General features: G+C 39.4%; 1 protein-coding gene across 1 annotated transcript in view; it reads left to right on the top strand.

Moving 5' to 3' along the window:
- Positions 1-7,498: 7,498 nt before the first annotated feature.
- The window catches only part of RARB (retinoic acid receptor beta), a 708,755-nt gene continuing 700,951 nt past the window's right edge, over positions 7,499-15,302 (top strand). The window contains exon 1 of the mRNA XM_052001175.1: positions 7,499-7,587. The gene's annotated coding sequence lies outside the window, so the exon portion shown is untranslated. The remainder of the gene's footprint in view (positions 7,588-15,302) is intronic.

Raw genomic sequence — 15,302 nt, 5'->3', positions numbered from 1 at the left:
ATGGAGTTTTCCTAGGACATTAGCTAGTATATAGCTAGGAAAGGGTAATGGGGGCAGAACATGGAAACTGCTGTAGAGTGGTAGATGACTGGAGCTGTCCCAGGTGCTGCAATGCAAAGACAGAAATGAAACTCTGCCATCAATGAATTATGTCTTATGAGATGAAACATATGTGTACATGTATGTATGTGTATACACATACATATACACATAGTGCATGTTTATCTTGTTTACACACATGCATGTGTATGTGTAATAATGGGAAAGTGCTAGCAATTGGTGAATCAAGAATATCCCCAGGAGGTAGGCAGAATGTTAGAATTGAGCTTTCATATAACTGTCTTACAGAGCAAACCTATCAACCAAGTATTCATTTCAGGTATATTATATTTCTAGCACCATTCTATGTATGCAAACTGGGGATTCTAACTCTATTCATCTATCTATCTATCTATCTATCTAATCTATCTGTTTGTATATCTATCCATCCATTGATCTATTCATCTATCTATTTATATCTATAACTATCTCTATCTCTATCTCTATCTCCATCTATCTCTATAACTATCTCTAGCTCTATCTATCTATCTATCCAAACATACCTTGGATCCTGCCCTTGGGAACTAATGTTCTAAATGGAAATAGGCAGTATAAGAGACTTCAAAATGGATTGCTTATATGTCTTAATGGATAAATACCAGGGAACCACTTGAGACTTACACAGGTTAAGTGACCTTATGTAGCCAGTAAGTGCAAAAAATGGAATTTGAATTTAGATATTTCTGACTCCAGACATAGTGCTTCACCCAAAAAGACATGATTCCTCTGATTAGTTTTAAATATTTTTGATTAATTTTGGCTTTTTTTCCCTAAGGGAATCCTTATTAGATAACAGGAAGACTCCTTATTGGGCAGATGGAATAACAAATTAGCAGTTAGTGTGACTATGGGAATTATTCAATCTGTTAGTTGCCTTTAAGGATCTTTCTTGTGCACAAAAGCTCTGCCCTTTCCTGAATCTACATATTTTTGGTATTTTATGCAGAATAATGAAGCATTATTATAATGAAATATATATTATAAATATTGAGGTAAATATATAAAGAATATAAATAATGAGGTATGAAACCTGTTTGTAGGAAGAAACATAAATCCTTGAGAAACAGTTTGATGTACTGAGTAAAGTCCTGGATTAACAATAGTCAGGAAGACCTGGATTCAAATTCTAACTCAGATATTCATTAGCAATATGATCCAAGAAAAGTCACAACCTCTCTGTACCTCACTTTCTTCATTTTGTAAAATGGCAGTGGTGGGTGTCAGGATTAAATAATCTCTAAATTTCCTTTTAGGTTTAAATCTATGATCCTTTGATTCCCAGCTTCAAGTGTGACTGTCTTTTAAATTCAATAAATGAGTGACAAAAATTAATATGTAACAGGTACCATAAATCTCTTTTTTCCAGGTATGGATAGTATTGAAAAAAAGGCAAATTTATTTGTTTTCTCCCCCTCCCTTTACTAGGTTTCTTTGGCTTGCCTTCTTGTGGTGATTGAACAACTTGATTCAGCTGCCCCAGGGGAAGGCATAGGATTGATGGGCACTTGGGAGAAGAGTACTTTGGCATGGAGGAAGGAGGTGATTGAAGCAGATGATGGACTATTTACATACTAATAGAGAGATGATACAAATAGTAATAAGCCATCCTGAATGGCTGTGAAGAGCAAGGAGAGCATTCCTATTATTCCCTAAAGAACTCTTGGATGTGTATGAAACCTGAAACTGTGATTAGTGGCAAAAAAAAAAAATCAGTAAGGGAAGTATTTATGAGCTTTTATCACAGCTATAGATTTTTTACCATTTGGAAGAATCTTTGAAGAACTGGTTCCCTAATTAGGAGAACAAGTGACATCTGCTGGAGGTTCATGTTCAGGGATGATGGGTTGAAATGAAAGTCAAAAGATGAGATTTTGATATGATATGAGGCAGTCAGAGGTAGCAGTCATGGAGAATAAGTCTTGGTTAAAGGAACTAACCCAAAGATCTTCATTAAAATCTCTCCTATTGAAATAAGAACAACGTCACTGCCACCACACAGAAGGAGCAAAAGGGCTCATTGGTGAGTAGCATTCTAGATGCCAATTCTATTCCATTAACTTAAAAATTATTTTAATTGCTTTTTAATTTTTCAAACCACATTTTATTAACTCATACTTCTCATCAAGGAAATTAAAAAAAATTCCTTTATACATATCTATATATTCCAGCAAAACAAATTCTTGTCTTAGCCATATCTGAAAAAGAACATTTCTTATTGTACCTCAGGTTCAAAACCTCTCAGCCAGGAGCTGAGTTATATGCTTTGTTCATTCTTTTGGCCTTATTCATCGAGTTGATCAGTGATCTAAAGTCTCTCAAAGTTGTTTTTATATATAACGTTATTGTTCTAGTTCTCAATTCCTTCTTCATCAATTCATAAAGATTTTCCTTATTTATGTTGAAATTTGTTATCTTAATGGTATATTACTATTTTATTACATTCACAAATTATAATTTGTTTTAGCTTTTCCTCAATAGGAGGGTAGCCTCTTTGCTTCCAATTTTTGGTTATTACATAAAGAACTGTAGTAAATATTTTTCTACATGTAAACCACTTTCCTTAAAAAAAATTTCTTTGGGGAAAGGGTGGTTATTTTGGGGAAAGAGTTTGGTAACTTTCTGGACATGGTTTCAAATTGTTTTCCTCCATTACAAACCTGTCCATAGTGCTCTAAATATACTTCTTTTCCATAGCCTCTCCAACATTTATTTATCTTTTTAGTCAGAGTTGCCAGTTCATTATATATGAGGTAAGATTTCAATGTTACCTTAATTTACATTTCTTTAATTTTTAGTGTTAGAACATTTTTTCATATGATTGTTATAATTTGGATTTTTTCCTTTGACAAATTCCCATTCAATTCCTTTGACCATTCATCTGCTTAGGGAATGGCTTAGTTTCATGTATTTGAATCAATTCCTTATATATCTTTTAGTAGTGATGTATGTTGCAAAGATTTTATCCCTATTGCCTGTTTTACTCTTATTATTATACTTGTTTGTTTAAAACATCTTTAATTTTATGTGAGAAAACTATCTACTTTATCTTATGAGAACTTTGATATAATTTAATTAGTCATAAACTCTTCCTCCTCCATAGAACTGAAAGGTAATTTCTTTCTTGTTCCTCTAATTTCTTTATTATGTGAATTTTTATATATAGACTATGTTTTCATTTGGAGCTATACTAGCATGTGATGTGTGCAGCTTTTGTCTAAATATAATTTCTGCTAGACTGCTGTCCAGTTTTCCCAGCACTTTTGGTCAAATAGTGATTTCTTTGTTCAGGAACTGGGGTCTTTAGATTTATTACACTCCATGTGTTTCTTTCAATTTTTTTGTATGTAGATAATTTGCCAGACCGATGGGCCTATATATCTCTTTTCTAACCAGTATTAAATTACTTTGATTACTATCGCTTTGGAGTTCAGTTTAAAATCTGGTGCTGATAGACTGACTTCACTTCTTTTCACAACTCACCCCCCATTACTACCCTTCATATTCTTGGTCTTTTATTCCTACATATGGATTTTGTTATTATTTTATCTGTGAAATATTCCTTTGGACATTTGGCATAACACTAAAAAAGTATAAGTAAATTAATTTAGATAGTATTTTCATTTTTATTACATTGGTTCAACATGCCCATAAATTCTCCAATTAGCTAAACTTTCCTTTATTTCTGTAAAGATTGTTTTATATTTAGATTCATGTTGTCCCTGTGTGAATCTTGATACATATCCAAATTCATAGGTTTTTTTTTTAACAGAATTTGCCTTTGTGATTCTTTTTGTATTTTATTGGTTTTATCTAGAAATACTGTTCATTTATGTGGATTTGCCTTATATCCTATAACTTCTTCAAAGACATTATTTCCATTAGTTTTTAGTTGACTCTTTATGGTTCTGTAAATATACTATCAGTCAGTTTAAAAACATTTTTTAAAATACCTATTCTGTGCCAGACACTGTGCTAAGTGCTGGGGAGGCACCATTATCTCATTTGCAAAAACAAAACAAAAAATGAATGAAGAAAGAAAAAAAAAGTAATGTAGGGTGGAAGGAAAAAAAAGAAAAAAAGAAAATGGTTATTAACTTTTAAGCAAAATTTAAGCTATTAGCTTAAAAATAAAAGTGTAAATGATGTGAATCACAATGAGGAAGATGGATGGCACAATAAGAAGTGCTGGATGTAGAGTTAGAGAACTTGGGTTCCAACCTTGGCTCTTCTACTTATTACCTGTGTGATCTTAGTGAAGTTGCTTAATCTCTGTTCCCTCAGGTCCTCCTTTATCAAATATGAGGGTTAGACTATGTAATTTTGGGGATCCCACCCAGTTCTACACATGTTAGTCTCTGATTCTGTGACAAGTTTTTATGTGACTGGAAGAATCTGGTGATTACTATTGGGACTAGTGATGTAAGTAAGATTCCTGAGATCTCAAGTCAACAGGGTGAGGACAGTGTGCCAAAGAAACCCAATGTTTCCCAAAGTGTAACTGACTTCAGCCATAAATATAACTAAAAAACAAAACAAAACTAGTTTATAATTTGATCTGTGTAGGAAAATCCTCAGGAAGAACTCCTACCACTGCAAATTGGTATCTGCTGCTCAAAATCCTTTTAGACTTTCCCTAGGGCATTTAAAGATCAAGAGGCTTGACCAGTCATACAGTTAATATAGATTAAAGGCAGAATTTGAATCCAGGACTTCCAAACTCCAAGGATGGCTATCTGCTATACCAATTGTGTCAAATGCAAATAGAAATAGATCCTTATGGTCAGTAATTGGCTCAGAAAACTATTTATTATTCATTAAAATATTAATGTTATCTATATTGTATTGTATTTATTTTGTTAAATATTTTCCAATGACATTTAATCAGATTATAGCTACAGATAGGAGTCTTGTAGGCTTCATGGCATTAACACAAAAGTTGAACATAGAAATTTTGTAAACCGAATAACATTTTTCAATCCACTACTTTAAGAAATAAAATCTCTTCTACCATCAAATGATTTGACCAATGACTTTCAATGAATCCATCTCAGGCATTTGCACTTTATATCCATGGAGTTTGCTGAAAGCCCATTGGAATTAAGATTTTGTCACTGGATTCTTTATCAAGCAATAAGATGTTTGATATCAATCATCAAAGTGAAAACTAGAGTCAATTGTATAGTATATTCAAATGAGACTCTTTTGTTGGTTGTTTTTTCTTCCATTTTGAACTGACTATTTTAGACCTATAGATTTAATGGGATCAGGGATGCAGAACTCAAATAGAAATCAAAATAAAATCGAAGAACAAAGGAAATAAACATGTATATAGGGCCTGCTGTGTTCCAGGCACTGTGCTAAGTGCTTAATAAATATCTCATTTGATAATCCCAGCAAACAGTTTGAGACAAATGCTATAATTTTTTCTCAATTTAGTTTACTGAGGAAAGGGAAGCAGAAAGGGGTCTGGATTTGAACTAGGGTTTTCCTGACATACTCGGCATATGAGATTAGAACAACTAGACCATAAACAAGGATCCCTATTTGTAGTCTATTGGCTTAGAAAACCATATAGTAACATTATTTGTATTTAATTATTTATTTTGTTAAATATTTCCCAATAATATTTTAATCTGATTCAGGCCTCATTGAGGAGTGGCCCATAACCCAGTGTTAGAAAACTTTGGTCTGGATGACCTTGGATATCACTCCGAGGAGTCTTTGTGCCTTTGCTATACTTGGAGTATGTGGGGAATCAATGATACTCTAATTTAAAAACAATTAATGGATAATTTGGGGGGGCCCTCCAGAGATGTCCTGCATGGCCTACTGGAAAAAGCATTGTATCCAAAGTTAAACAATTAGCTTCCTATCTTATTAACCATTCTGAGCCTCAGTTTTCCTCATCTGTAAAATTCTGGAATTGAACTAGTTGATTTCGATGGCACCCACCATGTTAAATCTAAGATCCCATGACCTTTTTAGTATTATTTACTAATAAACCTTAAGAAAAGGTAAAATCAACCGTGGAAAGGCTTCAAGGTTTTTTGGTTTTTTTTTGTTTTTTTTTAAGATTCTTGCCTTTATACCCCCTACGAAAACTGTCTAATTAAAAAATCTGGAGATGGTTAAAAAGCACGGGGAACTTGTTGGGCTGGAGCCTCTGAAGCGCTTCATCTTCTCTATAAAACAGTGTGCGTTGCTTTAATAACTCTGTATTCGGTTTGTTCAGAGAAAAGTGATTGCTGATCTCCAGTCAATCCATCCAGGCTTCCTGAAAGGCAGAGTTAAAAAAAATAAAACAAAATAAAAAGGCAAAGAACAAATACAGGGGTGCTGAGTGAATGATGGAGCCTTCCTTTTATTTGTTTATTTGTGCCTTCACAAACGATTATGGCCAGATGCTGTCTCCGGAAGTAGAAACAAGAAGTTGGCCATTGACAGTTTGGTAATTAAAATGGCCAAGTTGGCAGCGGAGCGCACCCTCTTCCGCTAATATATTGCATTTATGAATGAAAGGGAACGGCATCCCAGTGGCTTTCCTCTTGAACTGGCTCATCTATTACGGGGCTAATGATTTTCCGTCCAGGCAACAGCAAAGGCAAAGGCCTATTAGAGCGGCTGCAGAAAGTTAAAAAGACATTAGGAATATACAACCTCAGCCCTGGCTTTTCCCAAGCCTTCTCCAGACGAGATTGCCTGATGCCAACGACAAGTGTTTATTACACTTAATAATGTTTATATAATTCTTCCTGGAGCTCATTAGAGCTGTCAGATCGCAAGCATCCCCTCCCCCCCACCCCGTTTATCTCTAAAGACTTGCTCAATGGAGCAGGATGGATGGAGCCCCTGCGCCGGTGGCATTTTCTGGGGGGCTCCGCGGAGGCTGCAAGCCAACCTGGGCCGAGCGACTCCTCGGCTGGCACGGCCGACTTGGCGGCCCCAGCCACCGAGGGGCTTCCAGTAATGCGTTTGGGGGGCTGCCCGGGCGCAATCCTGCCTTGGGCGCGGGCCGGCTGACCGGTCCCCTCCAGCTGGCCGGATTGCCGGGGCAGCTCAGCCCCCGCTCCCCGGCGCCCAGGCTCCGGTTGGCTCCGGGGTGGGGGCAGAGTCGGGACTCGCTCGGGGGCAGGTAGCCCGCAGCCCCCCGCACTGCCCCTGCCACGGACGCCGCAGGAGCGGGTGCACAGCTGCCAGCGTCGGGCGGTGGCAGCAGGCAGCGGCAGCAGCCGGAGCGGCCCCGAGCGCGTGGCAGAGACAAGCAGGACCACCCCCACCCCCTCCCCAGAGCTGCTCGCGCTCAGTCCGGGGCGGGGCGGGACGAGGCGGGGCTGGAGCACCGAAGGGGCGGGGAGAGGAGGCTCCGGCTGGCTCCACTCAGCAGCAGCAGAGGCAGCGCGGCGGCCCGAGCAAGCAGCAGCTGCCGGGGCAGGCAGGCGGCCGGGCTGGCGGGCGCGCTCCGGAGGCAAGCCGGCCGGCGGCCCAAAGGTAACGCATTGGGGAGTGCGAGGCTGGCCCGGATGGGGCTGCACGGGGGAGCCCCTGGCCGGCTCCGGGTCACCACAGGACAGCTCTCCGCCCCGGTCGCCCAAGGTCCCCTTGGCGCCCAGCTTTGTTCTCCTCCTCCCAGCGGGGCGGCCGAGGGCGTGGGCTGGCAGTTATGGATGGGGCTGTCAAGTTCCGCTGCGCCCGGCCTCCTCTGCGTGGTGGGCTGGTGGCACCTGTGAGCCCCTGCCTACCGGACCTCCCCAGGGCTACTGACCACCCCCCTTCCCCCCCAGCCCGGGGCCGGCGGGCCACCAAAAGTTTGCAGCCGGGGCTTGGAGAACAGACCTGGGAGCACAGACTCCTCAGATCCCAGAGTTGGAGAAATTAGCAAAGCGCCCCGGGGGAGCGGGTGTCGGGGAGCTGGTCCCTGGAGGAGAGACTCTCCGGTCTGGGCTTAGAGAAATCGGTTTTGGCTGCGGAGGTGCCGCTGAGGTTCCCAATCTCCAAGGATGGAGATATCGAGGTGGCTAATGAATGGCGAGAATCCCAGGGCTGGGAGCCGGGAGGACCCAGGGAGAGGATTAAACTTTGTGGCGTGTCCGAAGCCGGAAAGAGCCCTATTCTGTCACTTTTCACGACTGCCCAATTCCCCAAACATTTTATGCGGCGTCTGCTATCGGAGTTAGATGGAAAGCGTCAGGGGGCAGAAAGACTTGCCTTGTAGTCCAGGATCTGACACGTACTGGTTGTGAGACTCTGGAATAGTCACTTGACTGTGTGCCCTTTAGTAGGAGCTTCCTCTTAAGGGGCTCCTTAAACCACTTAAGCACAAGTCTAGCCAAATTTAAAAAAAAAAAAAAAAAAGATTCCTTCAGGGCACTAAATAATCTCTGCGCTTACATTCTTACTCCTCGTGCTATTTTGATTGAGACACTGCCCCTCTCTGGGTCTCAGTTTCCTCCTGGTTTGGGAGTTGATAACTTTTAAGGTCCCTTTTAGCTTTAAATTTTATCAGCTCTCTCCTGTCCCCCCCCCCCCTTCCCCAGTGTTTATGGCTCATTCCTACCAAGATGTGGCTCTAGGTCTGATCGAGAGAGAAGTTTGGCCGAGATCTCCTGAGTTAGCATTGAGAGCGAATGAGAGATGCTGGACCAAGGGCGCCGGGGACTGTGCGTCCCTGCTTCCGCCGCCCTGAGCATCCTTCAGGCCTCTGGGGAACCTTAGTCCCAGGCTCCGTGTGTCTGCGCGTCTGGCTTCGGTAGAGATGGGTGCGTTGAGGCTGCATGCTGCTCATGGATACGTTGCTCTCTTCGGCGAGAAGAACCGAGGAGTTCTGTGGTCATTTTCAGGAGTCTTGGAGGGCAACCCCCTCCGCCCTCCCCCTCCTCAGTGATGCTTGGAAGGTGGTGGTGGGAGCTTACAAACAAAAGAAGGGCAGGTTCTGGAGGGAGCTCTGGTCTGGTCATATTTGGTGGATGAGTGCGTCAAGGCTCAGAAGGCAGGCAGGGAAAGTACCCGTGGGTGCCAGTGTGACTGAGATATCAGTGAGCAGGTAAGAAAAGGAAGGATAGAAAGGTGTGGGGGGAAGAAGGACTTGGAGAAAGTGGACGGGGAGATTCTAAGGAGAAGAGAGAAAAAGAACCGAGATCCGCAGAGGGAAGGGGACTGGGGAGAAGGGAGGAGAGAGAGGGGGAGAATAGGAAAGAAGGGAGGGAGAAAGGAGGGCAAGATGGATAGAGAGGTGAGGTGCGTGAGGAGAAAGGAGGGAAGGAGGGTTAGAGATAGGGGAAAGAAGATAAGAGAGAAAGGGGACGGGAGAGAGGAGGGGGAAAGGAAGAAGAGGTAAATGGGAGAGAAGAGAGAGAGAGAGGAAGAGAGAGGGGGAGAGAAGGAGGGAAAAAGGGAAGGAGAACGAGAGGGAGGGAGGAGAGAGAGGGGGAGAGAAGGAGGGAAAAAGGGAAGGAGAACGAGAGGGAGGGAGGGAGAGAGAGAGGAAGAGAGAGAGAAAGAGAGAGAGAGGAGGGAAGGAGGGTGGGAGGGAGGGAGGGAGAGAGAGAGAGGAGAGAGAGAGAGAGAGAGAGAGAGGAAGAGAGAGAGAAAGAGAGAGAGAGGAGGGAAGGAGGGTTAGAGATAGGGGAAAGAAGATAAGAGAGAAAGGGGACGGGAGAGAGGAGGGAGAAAGGAAGAAGAGGTAAATGGGAGAGAAGAGAGGAAACAGGAGATGGGGAGAGAGGAAAAGAGGGAGGAAAGGAGGGAGAGGAAGAGAGAGGGGGAGAGAAGGAGGGAAAAAGGGAAGGAGAACGAGAGGGAGGGAGGAGAGAGAGAGGAGGGAAGGAGGGTGGGAGGGAGGGAGGGAGGAGAGAGAGAGAGAGAGAGAGAGAGAAAGAGAGAGAGAGAGAGAGAGGAAGAATATCACAAAAGCATTCTGCCTGGTTGGTTGTAGAAGTGCAAGCTACTTTGTAAAAGCTGTTACTATTAAAACAGCAGCAGCTACTGGGAGGAGAATCCTCAAAGAGCAAGAACATGGGTTATTTGGGCCAAGGAATTTTGGAAGGATGCTGTGGTGTTCCAGGGTGTATTGCAGGTTACAGATCATCTCATCTCACACACTCATCTTGCCCGGGCCCACCCCTGCCAAACTTTTGGCCATGGAGACAGAAGTAAAACTCACACCCACCCAGACAAAAATTAGTGAGAATGAAGTTTAAATGAAGCTTTAAACAGGAGTAAATGGGTTGTGTAACTGCTGAATGTTGCTAAAGTATTGTCAAGGCTATAAAATAACCAGACAAAAATAAAGAGAAAAAAAAAATAATTGTAACGAGGGAATGAAGGCTTTACAAGAACTTCAGTAATGAACACATAACAATTGATGGTATGATGCAGTAATTATTTTCGTATTTACGCCATTAACGATTGTAATTTAACGTTAATGTCTTGGTATTTTATTCCTTCTCATTTGCAGACAAAAGCACATCTGAGACATCATCAGGGAGTAATTTGGTAATATAAAGTCATGAATAGAAAACACTAAACTATGCTCAGAACTCTGACAACATGAAGCGCAAAGCAAAATAACCTCATTTGCTGTTTATTATCTGTCTTTATAATTCTGTTTACCGTCGTTTGCATAAATGAATAGCTAAATTGTATATACCACTTGCCTTTTTGGAGGAAAAAACGGTTTGATGCTTACAAATCTGTTGGAGAGAAAGGGGTAAAAAAGGAAAAAAAACCTCAAATCCTAGTAGGTAATACTTGCATTAGGCATAAGAAAATACATAAACTTTGTGGAATAGAACACTTGTGCAAATAATCAGAATGCAAATTCAATCTCCTTTAGGCAGCCTTATCTTATCTTCTCTCATTCTCACATAGTTTCTTTAAAAATGTAGATTAGAGAATGGGCAACCATCCCACTCACTAATTTATTGGAGAGAAGGTTAGAAAGGAGCTCTTTTCTTTTCAATTTTCTCTTTAAAAAAATTCAACCAAACCAACAACAACAATGAAATCACTTCAAATTCCAAACTTTATTTACTAAGAAAAGGAAGTTCTGTCTACATGAAAGCATATGTTTGATTTATTTAGTGGGAAGACAGAGGAAAAGAGGCATAGGGATCAGGGGTTGTCTAAAGTTATTAAGGAGAAATTCTCCAAAATTAACAGAATAGATGAAAAGCTATATATGTTGCTTTGATTCAAAGGGGAAAAACAAACTCCGAGAAGAATTTTAATAATTCATGACTTATGAACAATAATAAACAGCAGAACAGAATATTTTAATCTAATACACAATGCTTTGGCCTTAAAATTATGTCTCAGGACTCAAAACATACAACATAACATTACCCAGAATCTCTGGGTAATTGGCAACAAATTATTTGCACAGAAATCAAGAACTTCAATTATTTGGAGGTTTTTCAATTTTTTATTTCATACCCCGCAGACAAAGCATCGATTATTATATGAATAGTTTTCTATAAATGTGTTCGTATCATGAAGGTCCAGGGAAATCCATATGATGTTAATAGACAACCCCTGAAGATAATGCTACTCTCATTGCCATATTCATTTACAGCAATAAAGATACAAATACTACACATATAGGACATGCTATTTGGAGGGCATGGTAAATATGTTCCCAAGAAAGCCTGTGGTCAAATAGGAAAAGAATTTTCACTTACTTAATGGCCATGAAATAATAGTAAGTTAAATCTATAAAATTTCTATAATCAAGGACATTTTGAATATAGAAAAATCCTGTGTCTGGTCTGAAAAACAAAACACAGCTTTCCCAAATCTTAGAACTTTTAGACTGCAGAAGTTCTTAAAGCCTTTGTTGAATTTGCCTCATTGGATTCTCAGAAAATGGCTTATAAAAATGTTACTCGATATTCCAATTTAAATTGTATTCTTACCACAGGGATGGGGCCTAGAATCTGAAATCATATGGCCATTAAAAAAAAAAAAAACAACTATTGCTAAAATGGAAGAATTAACTAGAAACTTATCAATACAGTTCCCCCTTTTAAACAGGTTCCCATGTTAAAGTAATGCGAGAAAATGATATCAATTAGTGATATCATATCTTCATTCTGGACTATAGCTAAACGAAGAACTAGTAACCTTTTTTGTATTACTGTCAAAGTGAAGCATACGGATCCTTTCCCAGCAACCAAAATTAAAAAAAGGATTACAAAGGAAACTAATTATATTGAAATATCATTTTAGATATGTACATATAGTTATATATTTGTGTATATATGTATGTATATACACACATGTATATATAAATATCTATCTATACACACATACAAGTTCACGTTAAGAACCCATAAGAAAAACAGATGGGCAGATGGTCAAAAAAGACATTAAATCACTGGCATTTATATAATAGGCCTAAAGTTTGCAAATAAGGATCAACTTATTTGATCCTCACAACAGCCTTGAAAATAGACTATTAATATTTCCGTTATACAGATAAGGAAACTGAGGCCCATAGAAGCTACAGTCACATAAGTATCTGAGGGAGGATTTGAACTCTTTATTTTCCTGACTCCCAAGTTCTGGGCTCTATTTACTGTATTATCTAGTTGTGAGTGATAATTAGTATCAAATACATATATAGTTCTAGGGGAAGGTGAAACAGGTGGGCAGGGCAGTAAACCAAATGTTCCATCATGTGTATGTGTATGTGTGTGTGTGAGAAAACAAGAAATATAATTATTGTTTTTAAATTGAAAAAGGACAAAAAAGAGAAATAATGTTCTCATAGCTATTATTTTGGTAACAAGAATAAAAACAGTAGCAAGTGGCATTTACATATTGCTGTAAGATTTACAAAATGCTAAACAGACCTCTCATTTCATCCACATAGTAAGTCTTTTGGAGTAAGAACTGTATTTCAAGTTTTATTATTTTTTACTTTGTAAATGAACAAATAGAGACCCAGCAATTAAGTGACTTGTGGAAGGTTACACAGCTGGTAATGTGTGTGTGTATGTACGTGTGTGTATATGACATATACATATATGTATATATGATGAAACTGATTTTGTATATGAGTTACCATCATCACTTTAAGAACAAAATGACATTTGCTTTTCCAAATGGCTAACTTTTATCTGTTCTTTGAAATGAATTCCATTCGCTTTAAAACTAGGGACCAGTAAATCAACAAAAGGCACAGTTAAAAGTTATTCTCTTGAAGAAATATGCTAATTGTCTTCCATATTGGAGCAACAGATTCTGGGATATAGGGCTGTCACATTTGCCAAATTAAGAATACTATGTCTGGTTTTAGTTCCAGAAAAAATAAAAGAGATTAAGTAGAGCCACTAAAAAAGTCAATTCAAATAATCATTATTCTTCAACAGCTTAGTTTGTTTTTTTGCCAGGGAAGTTCATTTAATTACAATCTAGTCATATAGAAACAGCATTTTTAAGCACTCAGATAACTGGTATGGAATATGGTTAGGGTGGCTTAGAATTGTTGTGAATCAGTGCAAAATTAAAGGCAAAGTATATGGGTGGGGTGAACTTTTGATTAGGAGCGACAAGTTCACCCAAGGTTATTTTTGTTTTCTGATCATTCCTCTCTTCCGTCTGTAGCTGGTCTTGGGACTTGAACCATGGGCAGCTCACTATAGTTGTCAATGCAGGTCACTTTCTGCATGGTGCATTTGTATATTTACTTGGTTATGGGGACTTTGTGACTTCAATGTAACCATGTCAACAAAACCCAGGAGATTTCTACGTGAGCTCATTGAAATTCAATAGTCAAAAGAAGTAGAAATTCTATATTTCAAGACATAGGAATCTCTTTTTAATCTTCCATTTGAAAATCTAAAGCTATGAGTCCATAGGAAGAATTCAGTTCTTGATATATTTCACATGGAGCCCTAGATGCTCAGTGGTCATCGAGTCCAACTGGTCTTTGCCCATAAATAATAATTTCCTTCTACAAATATCCCTGACAGAGAGTAGCCTAGATCCTGCTTGAAGACTTCCTGTGAAGTGGACCCCAGTGACCCCTGCGGCCCTTTGTAAGGAAGTTTTTTGTTATGTCAAACCTAAATCTGTCTTCTCTTTGCTTTCCACCCTTGGCTCTTCTTGGTTAAAGCAGAATGAGTCCAGTCCTTCTTCCAAATGACAACCTTCAGATATTTAGGGAGACTTCATCTCTCCTTCCCCTAAGATCCCAAATCTTCTTTTGGCTAAACATTCCCTGTCACTTTCTTTGATATTCTTCTCTCTCATCCTACTTACCTTCTTTCAAATGTTCTCTTTGTCTTAATTTGTGGTTCCTCTACAATATTGTGGCCTACCTAAGGCTGGATATGGTGGAAAAATTCTCTCCCTTACCATATACTCGATCAATATTGTGTAATGTTTAATTAATTAATATAATAATAAGAAAAGTATTATATTAATTTTATAATTATAATATGATAATATAAAATTAATGTTTCCAATGTATTTATAGTTATAAAACTGTACCTTGACTTTGAGTCTAAGCTAATAATGGGACAAAAGCAAGATATCCTTGATGCTGAATATGAAAATGTTGGATCAAAAGGAAATCTAGCAAAGAAAAGGTGAAAACACACTGAGTGGCCAGGAACTGTGCTGAATGGGAAAGTTTATTCATTTTCTGAAATCACTTTCCAAGTTTATCAAATACTTGCCCATTGACCAATAATCTCATCTCAACTAGGGAGGTCGACATCTCGCCGAGTTGTTGTGAGATTTTTTGACTAATATTTATTAAATGCCTCTAGGGTGACAGACAAAAAGGAGATTCCCTGTTGGCAACATTTCTATCAGTTAAATGAGGTAATGTGTGTACTTTGTAAACCAGGATGCTTTATAAATGTCTGGCTCTGTTGCTAACCATGTAGATAAGTCTTTGAGCTTCAGCTTCCTCAATTATAGAATAATTCAGTTGCACCAATTAGCTTCTGAGGTCCCTTCTAACCATAGGGCTATGCTGCAATAATGGTGGTGGGTGGTGGTGTTGATGATTCATTCATTCTGCCCCTGTTTACCAATATCACCAAATATCACCAAAAATACTATTTACTTTGGCCACTTACAGATATATGTAAGTAATGCAGAACTAGTTCCAGTTTTCTTCCCAAAGATTCAGTGGATATTCCATGGCCATGTTTTCTTCCCTCTTCCCACCAAAGACACTACCATCCACCAAAGAT

Source organism: Antechinus flavipes, chromosome 5 (genome assembly GCF_016432865.1).
Source record: "Antechinus flavipes isolate AdamAnt ecotype Samford, QLD, Australia chromosome 5, AdamAnt_v2, whole genome shotgun sequence".
In the NCBI taxonomy this organism is placed as follows: Eukaryota; Metazoa; Chordata; class Mammalia; order Dasyuromorphia; family Dasyuridae; genus Antechinus; species Antechinus flavipes.
Note: the sequence above shows the minus strand (reverse complement) of the source record. Positions and strands in the feature narration are given on the sequence as shown.